Source organism: Heteronotia binoei, chromosome 1, assembly GCF_032191835.1.
Source record: "Heteronotia binoei isolate CCM8104 ecotype False Entrance Well chromosome 1, APGP_CSIRO_Hbin_v1, whole genome shotgun sequence".
Taxonomy (NCBI): Eukaryota; Metazoa; Chordata; class Lepidosauria; order Squamata; family Gekkonidae; genus Heteronotia; species Heteronotia binoei.
Genome location: NC_083223.1, coordinates 18,496,986 through 18,507,504, shown reverse-complemented (window position 1 = coordinate 18,507,504; position 10,519 = coordinate 18,496,986). Strand labels below are relative to the sequence as shown.

General features: G+C 46.8%; 1 protein-coding gene across 1 annotated transcript in view; it reads left to right on the top strand.

The window, feature by feature from the left end:
• Positions 1-4,620: 4,620 nt before the first annotated feature.
• Positions 4,621-10,519, top strand: part of ADARB1 (adenosine deaminase RNA specific B1) — an 80,605-nt gene continuing 74,706 nt past the window's right edge. Inside the window, exon 1 of the mRNA XM_060231479.1 lies at positions 4,621-4,892. The gene's annotated coding sequence lies outside the window, so the exon portion shown is untranslated. The remainder of the gene's footprint in view (positions 4,893-10,519) is intronic.

Sequence of the window (10,519 nt, the reverse complement as noted above, 5' to 3'; positions counted from 1 at the left end):
AAACAATGGATATTTCTAGCCATAGGGGGAAAAATAACAAAAACGCTTCGCAAGCAGATTAGAAAACACTTAGGAAACAAAATGAAGCGTTATCAGGTTTTTTTAAAATGGCATGTCAATACATAAAAAATATTAGCTACAGAAGAATCTCCTTCAGATATTGGAATAATATAAAACTAATTACAGGCCTAATCCAGAACAACAACAAAAAACCCAACCCAAACAGTTCTAACAAAATTTTAGGTGTGGCCTTAACTCTCCCCATGGCTCCATCAATGCCCCTTGTTCAAAACAAAACTCATTTGTATCCTTCTCACTTGCCAGCAGAAAAATACATTTATTTATGTAAACAGTTTTGGAAAGTAATTACAGCATGCACTTTTAATATATTCTGAACAGTGTACAAAATGACGGTTTGAATCAAATGGACTAGAAACACACCAAGTGATAATCGTTAAGATTATAGAACATTTGGTTCTTCGATTAGTGGTCATGTGCCACATCGATGATATAACAGGATATTTTACTGAAACATGTTCTGGAAACAATTCAGGGGTGGAAAGTGTCAAGGCTGCATGTGAAGGAGAAAAATCAAGATTCAAATCTTACCAATATTTACTCCTGACTGGGGCCAAGGCAATGGCAAACCACTCCGTAGAAGACTGCAGATTTATACCCTGCCCTTCTCTCTGAATCAGAGACTCAGAGCGGCTTACAATCTCCTATATCTTCTCCCCCCACAACAGACACCCTGTGAAGTGGGTGGGGTTGAGAGAGCTCTTACAGCAGCTGCTCTTTCAAGGACAACTCCTGAGAGAGCTACGGCTGACCTAAGGCCATTCCAGCAGGTGCAAGTGGAGGAGTGGGGAATCAAACCTGGTTCTCCCAGATAAGAGTCCGCACACTTAATCACTACACCAAACTAGCTCTCAAACTGTAAAAAAGTCTGCTGTGAAAACGTTGTGATACGTCACCTCAGAGTTGGAAATGACTGGTGCTTACCTTTTACCTTTTTAAGCCCTCCTGGCCCAGACCTGGATGGCTCATCAAGCCTGATCTTGTCAGATCTAGGTGGCTAAGCAGGGTCAGCCCTGGTGAATATCTGGATGGGAGACCACTAAGGAAGTCCAGCATTGCTATGCAGCAGGAGGCAATGACAAACCACTTCTGTTCATCTCTTGCCTTGGAAACTCTATGGGATAGCCGTAAGTCAGCTGTGACGTGGTGGCACTGTACCCACACAAGCCCTAATGAAATTCTGTGTTCTACTCGGGAATAAACAAGTATCAGCTACACACACCTACTTACATGCATCTCGCTTTAGTTACACACCAGGTAAGTGTGCAAAGAACTGAGACCTTAGGTCACACACATAGAAAACAGACATCCAGACCCAGGGAGTATATGCCACGCCCTTTGAGGCCTGCTAGAAGGGAGAAAATAAATAAAATAACTTTGGAAAACTTAAAACAATATGTATGTAGGTTCTTGTGGTCAAGTGTATTACCAAGTCCCAGGTCTACAGAATAAAGAGACAAAACTTACAGAAAAATATATACAATTTATTTACAGAAAAGCAGGGGGGGGGGGGAAGGAACATAAAAAGGGATGTAAAAACCAACTAAAATAACTCAGTATGCACAGAGGAACACAAAACCAAACCTAAGGGAATTAGCCAACCTTCCTCCACACTGGACTGTGCAGCCTACTTATGGCTAGTCACCTTAGCTTACTTACTGACCTTCTCATAGTAAGGCCCACAACACCGGCAGACATCTTAATGCCCCGTCTTCCTTGTTGTTGTCATCACATCGTGATCATCCTGGATGTGGGATGCTCTTGGGGTGTGTCGGTGGGCACCTAGCCTGAGTACATTCTGGCGGGTTAATTGGCTGCCCAATCACTGACGTGATCTAATTAGAGAGCTGTCATCTAGCCCTGGATTATGATGTTGAACTGTCAAAGGATCTAGTCACTTTGGTCTGACTCCACAGGTGTGACAGATTACCTCTAGATTTAATTAGGTAATTGCCTACTATCTCAGCTATACATTGGTGCAAATCCTGGTAGCATTTACAAACAAAGACAATGAATTACAAACAAATACATTACAGTTTCTTGACAGGTGTCACTCCTCAATTATGTTTGCGGGCGATAATCAAAATTTGAGTATGAGGGTTGCTAAATTTGGCTGGATGACATATTGAATTAGGGAAGGAACAGAGATCTAGACAGGGTTTTCAGTTTATCCTTGGTTTTAACACTAATTTTAGATCATTAAATTTTGTATTCATATTTTCAGTATATTTTAGATGGTATCATATATTATTATTGTATAATTATATTGCCTTCTATTGGTTATGAATTGGACTTTTATGAATTGTTTGCTAGTCTATGACTATTATAAATAAATTCATTCATTCACTATCCCCTGTGCCCTTTGCCATTATGAGGGCCGGATCTGATATAAATGAGATCTCACCAGGCCAGGCCATACGTGTCATAAAATGTAATGCCAGGTGATGGAGAAATTAATTTTATACAGGACACAGAAAAACACTATTAAAGATTTTTTAAAAAAATTAAAAGCAAGCTGTGACACATAAGGAAGCAAGAAAGAGGGAGAAGGAAGCAGATGACAGCCAAAAGTTGCTCACGGGCCTCATTGGCCGCACGTCTGACACCCCTAATTTAGAGTCAAGATGCGTAAGAATGGAGGTAGGAATTCTAGTTGAGAATGGATGTAGGAAAGATTTGTGCATAGCAGTAAATTAGCAGTCAATACATCCTGACAGCTATCCCATCCTCTATAACAGGGGTGGCAAAACTTGCTTAAGGTAAGAGTCACACAGAATAAATGTTAGATGTTTGAGAGCCGCAAGACACGAACATCAGATGTTTGAGAGCCACAGGACAGGAAGGGAGGGGTGGAAAGAAAGCAACTTTAACTTTAAATACATTCTCCAAACTGCCAGCTGGTTTGGCGAAGTGATTTAAAGAGAAATGCCTTCGCCAAGCTGGCTGATGTGGCAGTAGAAGCTTTGAGAGCCACACAATAGGAGTGAAAGAGCCACACGTGGCTCCTGAGTCACAGTTTGGCCAACCTGTGCCCTATAAGTAAAGGTTGAAGAAATTCTGTTTCACCTGTATCTGACAAAGAAAGTGTGCATGCACACAGAAGCTCATACTTCAAATAAAACTTTGCTGGTCTTAAAGGTGCCATTGGTGCCTGTAACTTTGTTTTACTGCCTCAGACCAACACGGCTACCCCACCTGAATCAATCTGCACTAGAACTATTAGATTTGAATCTAGCAGTATATTAAGAGACTAACAAGAGTTTCATGGAATAAATCAGGGGTGGTCAAACAATGGCTTGGGAACCACATATGGCTCTTTCACACATATTGTGCAGCTCTTGAAGCCTTCACTGCCCCATCGGTTGGTTTGGCGAAAGCATTTGTCTCTTCAAATCACTTCCCCAAGCCAGCTGCCAGCTTGGAGAATGCATTTAAAGTTAAAGTTGCTTTCTTTCCATCTCCTGCCTGCCTGTCTTGTGGCTCTCAAACATCTTAACGTTTATTCTGTGTGGCTCTTACATTAAGCAAGTTTTGCCACCCGTGTTATAGGAGATGGGTTAGCAGGAAGTACTGACTGCTAATTTACTGCTATTCACAGATCTTTCCTACATCCATTCTCAACTAGAATAACCATTCTCAACTAGATTAACTCCAAGCTGTGGCTTGGAGAATGCATTTAAAGTTTAAAAGTTGCTTTCTTTCTATTTCTCCCTCTATCTACCTTCCTTCCCTCCCGTTCTCAAACATCTGACGTTTATTCTATGTGGCTCATACATTAAGCAAGTTTGGCGACCCCTTGTACAAATCTCTGAGAGTTAGTTCCTTTCATCAGGCACAACAGGGGATTTAGCACAGGAGTGGCCAAACTTACTTCGCATAAGAGCCTCATAGAATACCGTAAATGTCAGATGTTTGAGAGCCGCAAGACATGAACGTCGGATGCTGGAAGGAAGGAAGGGAAATAGATGGGAGGAAGGAGGGAGAGGTGGAAAGAAAGCAAGTTTAACTTTAAATGCATTCTCCAAGCCACCAGCTGGCTTGGAGAAGTTATTTTAAATGCCTTCTCCCTGCTGGCCAACAGGCAGTGGGGGCTTCAAGAGCCACACAATATGTGTGAAAGAGCCACAGTTTGGCCACCCCTGGTTTAGCAGCTCGGCTAGGGGAGGGCGGGAGGGCCTAGGACCGGCGCGGCCTATTCCCTTCCATGACGGGCCCGCTTTCTACCTGCAGCGAGCTCTTTCAACACCAGGCCCAGCCCGCTCTCCCGCCGCCTCAGGAACAGGGAGGAGGAGGAGTGGGGCCTTCACCAAGCCCGGGCCTGCCAACACACCACCAAAGCCGGCGCCTTCCGAGCCCGCCCAGGGCAAGGCGGACCAAGCCTGTCACGGCTCGGCTTATTTCTCCTCAGCCGACGACGCCGTCCTCGCGAGAACTCACGGGACCAGGAGGGGGCGGAGCCAGCGTCGACCCCACCCTCCCTCCAGCTCGCTCGCTGGCTCGCTTCCCCCCTCCCTCCCTCCCTCCCTCGCGCGTGCTCGGCCTCGCCGGCTCCTCCCCCTTTCCCCCCTCGCGCCGCCTAGCCAATGGGAGCCGGCCGAGAGAACGGCCGCCGCTCGAGCACACGCTGTTGGCTGCTTTCGCCGGCGCTCGCGCCCGCCAGCCCTGTGAGGGGAGACGGAGCGACAAGCGTCGGTTGTTGCCTGGTTGGGCTGGCTGGCCGGCGCGGCGGCATTGGAGGCCTGAGGGAGCCTGGCGGCAGCCGGTGGAGGCATCGCGGAGAGACGCCGAGTGCGGCTTGGCTGCTGTTGCGCGAGGTAGGAGAGGCGAGGCGAGCCGCCTCCCGCTGGCCGGTCTCCTTTGCCTTCCCCGGGGGAGGGAGCGACTGACTCCTCCGCCAGGCATCTTCTCCCGGCCGGCCGTCCCTCCCCGCAGCCGCCGCGTCCCTCAGAGGATGCCGGGCTGCAGCAGCGACAGGTGCAGAGGGGCTCCTTCTCCGCCCCTCACGCAGGCAGAGGCGGGACCCACACAGGGCAGAGGAGGAAAGGGGTGGCGGCGGTAGAGTCTTGATTGGTGGTGGTGGTGGTGGTGGTATTCTCCACTTCAGGTTTGTGAAGGCTTCCCTAAACAATAATTGAAAAAAAAATTCTCCCTGCAAGTAGAAAGCTAGTGCAGCAGGTAGAGATTTTACTCATTCATGGGATTTTTTTTTGGGGGGGGGGGGCGGCATTAAACACATAGTTAGATTCGAGCCCAGTAGTACCTTAGAGACCAGGAAGGTTTTAAAGGTATCTGCTCTGGAGAGTCAAAACTCTCTTTCTCAGACACTACTTAAGAATGGAGATCTCGGAGCCTTTATAGCCCAGCAGCAGCCACAGGTGCAGGCGGGCAGAGGGGCTCCATTTCTGCCCCTCACTCTCCTAATGCAGGCAGAGGCGGGACCCACATAGGGCAGAGGAGGAAAGGGGTGGTGGTGGTATCCTCCACTTCAAGCTAAAGCCGTTTGTGAAGGCTTCCCTAAGCAATAATTAAAAAAAAAATTCTCCCTGCAAGTAGAAAGCTAGTGCAGCAGGTAGAGATTTTACTCATTCATGGGATTTTTTTTGAAGGGGGGGGGCATTAAACAGATAGTTAGATTCGAGCCCAGTAGTACCTTAGAGACCAAGAAGATTTTAAAGGTATCTGCTCTGGAGAGTCAAAACTCTCTTTCTCAGACACTACTTAAGAATGGAGATCTCGGAGCCTTTATATCCCAGCAGCAGCCACAGGTGCAGGCGGGCAGAGGGGCTCCATCTCTGCCCCTCACTCTCCTCACGCAGGCGGAGGCGGGACCCACACAGGGCAGAGGAGGAAAGGGGGTGGTGGCGGTAGAGTCTTGATTGGTGGTGGTGGTGGTATTCTCCACTTCAGGTTTGTGAAGGCTTCCCTAAACAATAATTAAAAAAAAAAAATCTCCCTGCAAGTAGAAAGCTAGTGCAGCAGGTAGAGATTTTACTCATTCATGGGATTTGGGGGGGGGGGGCATTAAACAGATAGTTAGATTCGAGCCCAGTAGTACCTTAGAGACCAAGAAGATTTTAAAGGTATCTGCTCTGGAGAGTCAAAACTCTCTTTCTCAGACACTACTTAAGAATGGAGATCTCGGAGCCTTTATATCCCAGCAGCAGCCACAGGTGCAGGCGGGCAGAGGGGCTCCATCTCTGCCCCTCACTCTCCTAATGCAGGCAGAGGCGGGACCCACATAGGGCAGAGGAGGAAAGGGGTGGTGGTGGTATCCTCCACTTCAAGCTAAAGCCGTTTGTGAAGGCTTCCCTAAGCAATAATTAAAAAAAAAATTCTCCCTGCAAGTAGAAAGCTAGTGCAGCAGGTAGAGATTTTACTCATTCATGGGATTTGGGGGGGGGGGGGCATTAAACAGATAGTTAGATTCGAGCCCAGTAGTACCTTAGAGACCAAGAAGATTTTAAAGGTATCTGCTCTGGAGAGTCAAAACTCTCTTTCTCAGACACTACTTAAGAATGGAGATCTCGGAGCCTTTATATCCCAGCAGCAGCCACAGGTGCAGGCGGGCAGAGGGGCTCCATCTCTGCCCCTCACTCTCCTAATGCAGGCAGAGGCGGGACCCACATAGGGCAGAGGAGGAAAGGGGTGGTGGTGGTATCCTCCACTTCAAGCTAAAGCCGTTTGTGAAGGCTTCCCTAAGCAATAATTAAAAAAAAAATTCTCCCTGCAAGTAGAAAGCTAGTGCAGCAGGTAGAGATTTTACTCATTCATGGGATTTTTTTTGGGGGGGGGGCGGCATTAAACACATAGTTAGGTTCGAGCCCAGTAGTACCTTAGAGACCAAGAAGATTTTAAAGGTATCTGCTCTGGAGAGTCAAAACTCTCTTTCTCAGACACTACTTAAGAATGGAGATCTCGGAGCCTTTATATCCCAGCAGCAGCCACAGGTGCAGGCGGGCAGAGGGGCTCCATCTCTGCCCCTCACTCTCCTCACGCAGGCGGAGGCGGGACCCACATAGGGCAGAGGAGGAAAGGGTTGGTGGCGTTACAGTCTTGATTGGTAGTGGTGGTGGTGGTGGTGGTGGTATCCTCCACTTCAAGCTAAAGCCGTTTGTGAAGGCTTCCCTAAGCAATAATTAAAAAAAAAATTCTCCCTGCAAGTAGAAAGCTAGTGCAGCAGGTAGAGATTTTACTCATTCATGGGATTTTTTTTGAAGGGGGGGGCATTAAACAGATAGTTAGATTCGAGCCCAGTAGTACCTTAGAGACCAAGAAGATTTTAAAGGTATCTGCTCTGGAGAGTCAAAACTCTCTTTCTCAGACACTACTTAAGAATGGAGATCTCGGAGCCTTTATATCCCAGCAGCAGCCACAGGTGCAGGCGGGCAGAGGGGCTCCATCTCTGCCCCTCACTCTCCTCATGCAGGCAGAGGCGGGACCCACATAGGGCAGAGGAGGAAAGGGGTGGTGGTGGTATCCTCCACTTCAAGCTAAAGCCGTTTGTGAAGGCTTCCCTAAGCAATAATTAAAAAAAAAATTCTCCCTGCAAGTAGAAAGCTAGTGCAGCAGGTAGAGATTTTACTCATTCATGGGATTTTTTTTGGGGGGGGGGCATTAAACAGATAGTTAGATTCGAGCCTTAGTACCTTAGACACCAGGAAGGTTTTAAAGTTATCTGCTCTGGAGGTGCAGGTGGGCAGAAGGGCTCCGTCTCTGCCCCTCACTCTCCTCACGCAGGCAGAGGCGCAACCCACTCAAGAGGAGGAAAGGGGTGGTGGTAGAGCCCTGATGTGGGGATGGTGGGATCCTCCTGGCTAAAGCAGTTTATGAAGGCTTAAGCAGTTTTTAATAAAACATGTCCCTGCAAGTAGAAAGCTAGCGCAGCAGGTAATCTTCCTCATTCATGGGCTATTTTTTGGGGGGGGGGAGCGATTAAACAGATAGTTAGATTCGAGTTCAGGAGTGCCTTAGAGACCGTTTTCAGGTGGGACCCACACATGGCAGAGGAAGAAAAAGAAGACTGTAGATTTATACCCTGCCCTTCTCTCTGAATCAGAGTCTCAGAGCGACTTACAATCTCTTATATCTCCCCCCCCCCCCGCAACAGACACCCTGTGAGGTGGGTGGGGTTGAGAGGGCCCTTTCAAGGACAATTCTTCAAGAGCTATGGCTGACCCAAGGCCATTCCAGCAGCTGTAAGTGGAGGAGTGGGGAATCAAACCCGGTTCTCCCAGATAAGAGTCCATGCACTTAACCGCTACACCAAACTGGCCCTGGTGGTGTGTCCTGATTGGTGGTGGTGGGATCCTCTGCTTCAGGCTAAGGCTGTTAATGAAAGGTTCCTTAAGCAATTTTTTAAAAAAAATGTCCCTGCAAGTAGAAAGCTAGCGCAGCAGGTAATTTTCCTCATTCATGGGCTGTTTTTTTTTTGGGGGGGGGGAATTAAACATATAGTTAGGTTTGAGTCCAGTAGTACGTTAAAGACCAGTGTTCCCTCTAAGCTGAGTTAGCATGAGATAACTCACAGATTTTTAGCCTCCGGCTCACAGATTTTTGTCTTAGCTCAGGAAGGATGACCCAGACAGAGCACACTAATGTGTGCAGTAGCTCACAGCTTTAATATCAGTAGCTCACAAAGTAGAATTTTTGCTCCCAAGGCTCTGCAGCTTAGAGGGGAGATTGTTAGAGACCAGTACGATTTTCTGCTCTGGAGAGTCAAAGCTCCCTTTCTTAGATCTCCATGCTGGAGATCTCTGAGCCTTTATATCCTAGTCAGAAGCCGGGAGGGGTGTTGTAAAGGACGCATGTAAAGAATGCAGAGGTACAGTGCATATTGTCATCTGCTTGATTTGTGTGTGTGTGTGTGAAATGCCATCAAGTGGATTCTGACTTATGGATGGCCCTATGAATTAGTGCAGATGGGAAATGCTTGGGGGCAGAAAAATCAGCATCGGTAGTCAACAAGAACTCTGTTTCCCTGTGGGGCATCTCTTGTTATGAACTTGTGAATGAACTTGGAAATTTAAAAAAAAAAACGTAGCCACTGCTCCTGCTCAGCCTCTGAAGTCCAGCTTTAGTCTACAGGCCTCTGTCTCCTTTCCTGCAGAGTGTTTCAAAGGCCAGGAGGGAAAAATCTGGATGCAGCTTCTGGGGTGAGAGGGGCTGCCTGGGCTTCTGTGGCTTGCTCCCCCACCCTCTCCTGTCTTTTTCCCCCCCATTCACCGCTGGTTTGCTGACCTTCCTTTATATACTGATTCTTTATTGCACCCCACTTTCTATCAGACAGGCTTACAAGTAGAGCCTGTTGGCAAGATACAATATAGTTAGGCACCAGGGTGTATGCTGCAGGGAATTAGGGATGGGCTGGGAAAAGTTAAAACAGCCCTGGGGTAAGATAGCCTGAGCAGCCTTTGCAATGTTAAACAGAGCTATCACGGCCTGGCTCTGTTTGCTCCACGTTGCCAGCAGTCCTCCAGAGAAGCAGCCCACCAAGAATATTCCCTGTAAGTTCAATGGCTAGTCTACCCCTGCAGGGGGGGAAAAAAGGCTGTCTTCAGCTCACTGTTCTAACCTGGTTGTATCCTTTTAGATGAGCTCCGGTGGTTATATGCCTATTTCGCTATTTAATTCCCTTGGTACGTCTTTAAATTAAAGTTAGTTTAGGAACTTTCAAAGAACCACAGTCTGCGTTCCAATGGTAGCAAAGAGGCCTACGTCTCTGTTTTCCTCCTCTGAATGTCCCATCCTCTTTTAAGGCCTAGCAAAACACTGGAAGAGTATGTTGCTGGGGATATGGTGATGGGAGCGTTTCTGTCCTTTCTACACTCTGCCAGTAGTTCAGACTCTTTTTATACTGCCAGTTAATACATATGCATTAAATCATAAGTTACCATAAGGCCTAAATCATAAACTTTTAGTTCAGCTTTTTGTTTCCAGGTAAATTGTCTTCTAATGAAAAACTTCAAAACTGCATTAACTGTAAACCCCTGCCCACCCCCACCCTGTTTCAGCATTTAATTTCTGCCTTAAAGTTTGGTGTCTAAAATCTTCTTTTATTTAGACTGCAAGTAGGCTGCTGATATGGTATGTGGATTATAAAAGGCTGAATTGGTCAGATTAGCGTACTGCTTCAGATGCGAAGAGATCAAAATGAGTTTAAAGTATTCAGTGTTAAAATTTCTATAACTTTGTTTAAAACAGGATTAAAATGGATACATGTGGATTTTCTTAATGTATCTGGTGGATTCTGATTTAAAGTCTTCAGTTGCTTTAAATGTCATTTTCTAGAAACGCGGGGAGAAAGCTGAGGGGAGGGTCTCTTGCTTTGAGTGAAGAGTACAGTGTTGGTTGCTTGGCTTTCTAAAAACTGTTATTTTGCTGATACATAATTTTGCGTGGCAGTATTTTCAAAAGGCTGTAATCTTGTTAGACTGAGGACATT